Raw genomic sequence first — 2,089 nt, forward strand, 5'->3', positions numbered from 1 at the left:
CAACTAGACTGAAGAACAAAACGACAGCAACTTGTCTGTTCCCCTTCCCCTAATTCCCCAGCACTGTTCCCATCCCCCCAATTACCCAATAAAAATCTTAAAAAAAAAAACACAATATGTAACAGCAGTAGACACATCAATGAGCTGTATTTGAAAAGGTCAAACACCATATAAAACAAATCATTTAAAATTAAGCTAATATATTCTCAAAACTCCTTAGAATAGTTTTCTAGGGCTGCCATCACAAAGTACCACAGACTGGGTAGATTAAACAATAGAAATTAAGTTTTCCACAGTTCTAGAAGCTAGAAGTCAGAGATCAAGGTGTCAGCAGGGGTGGTCTCTCCTGAGGCCTGTCTCCTTGCAATGTATTGTAGATGGCCAGCTTCTGCCTGTGGTACTTCCTCTATGCCTGTCTGTGTACTAATTTCTCCTAAGGATGTGGCCCACCCATATGACCTCATTTTATCTTAATTATTTCTTCAAAGGTCCTATCTCCAAATACAGTCACATTTGAGGTACTGGAGGTTAGGATTTCAACTCATAAATTTTGAGGGGTCACAAGTCAGCTCATAAAATTATCGTTTTATTCCTCACTGGTTCTGTACCCAATGTTCTGTGCCTATCCAGTCACCTCTCTAGGGGAGCAGGATTTTGTCACCCAAAAATATCTCTCTTTGACATGAGGGTTATTTTAGACTGATTATTTTTAAGAAACAAAATTCTCAGGAAGGGCTTTTTACCTCCCCCTTAACTGCCTAAAAGAATTTAATTAGGGAGCCTGTTTCAGATGGAACTATCATCAGAGATAACTACAAAGAATATGAGCTTTGTGTGGTTGTTCAAAGTCCTCTCTGTGTCTCTTTGTCTCTGCATGACATGGCAAACATTTGTTTACCAAACATTTACTCTTACCATCTCCCTGTAAATTGTTTCCCTTCCCTTTGAAGTCCCAGGCCCTGCCCCATTCTCCTTAGCTCAGGATGGCATATAAGCCTCAATTGCCTGATTGCCTTTGAGTCTCATATTTTTATGGAGTCCCAGTATGTATGAAATTAAACTTGATTTTCTCCTGCTCCTCTTTTCCACGTCCATTTAATCTTTAGATCAGCCAGAAGAATCGAGAGGGATAGGGAGAAAGTTTTCCTCCTCAACACCTCGATAACCTGGCAGTGAAAATGTGCTTTCAAATGCACATGCTGTGTTAGAGCAGCTAGCTGGGTTAGAACCCCCAAAGTAGTTCACATATTTCCATCGGGTCCCCCCACCAAAATAAAATGCAAAATAAAGACATAATAAAAGCCTTTATAGTCATGAGTTTCTTAAATAGTAGCTCTTTTTTCTGAAAGAGAGGTTTAGGTCAGGTAGATAAGGCGCAGACAGACTGGATTTGAGATCCAAAGTAGAGTGGCACCCCTGAAGCCTGAGAAGTACTCAGGTTCCCCCATACGGACATGTCAGAGCAAACTGGACAGGCTGAAGGCTTCCTTCCCCTGTTTTAGCTGTACTTGTATAGATTCAACTGCAAAGAAAAGCATTTCTACAAACGCTAGCGTTTTTACTAAAGAAATGCAAAAAGCATAGACACACACACATACGCGCGCGCACACGAACGCACACCACAATTGTATACAATATCAGGAACCAGCCCCTTGCCTCTAACTAAATGTACCAGCATGCACCTGACTGTATTACCATGTTTTTAAGTCCTGAGGTTGCAACAGCTGATAATCAATATTCTAGGTGTAATCTCAAATTCTGTGCTATTTTCCAAAACAGCATTAGCCTCTAAGGTTTGCATGAGGAGTTGTAAGTCTGCCTTTGATTTGTCAGTCACCACCACCCCTAGGTCTCCTTCTGCCTCTCTGCTTCCGATGTGTCTCCCCCTGCAAGGCTTGGACAATGCTACAGTATGCTCTAAAGAAAAATAAAAAATACTTTCCAGCTTCCCAAATTGTCTCTTCTGGGAGCCTATTTATCAGAAGGGGCAATACAAAAGAGAGGAAGTGCTGTAGGTAGATATTATAAATTCCATCGGGGTTTCAGAAGTTGAGCCATCTATTTTATTCTAGCAGGAGATGTTTTCTAT

The sequence above is a fragment of the Hipposideros armiger genome, unplaced genomic scaffold, assembly GCF_001890085.2.
Source record: "Hipposideros armiger isolate ML-2016 unplaced genomic scaffold, ASM189008v1 scaffold_21, whole genome shotgun sequence".
NCBI lineage: Eukaryota > Metazoa > Chordata > Mammalia > Chiroptera > Hipposideridae > Hipposideros > Hipposideros armiger.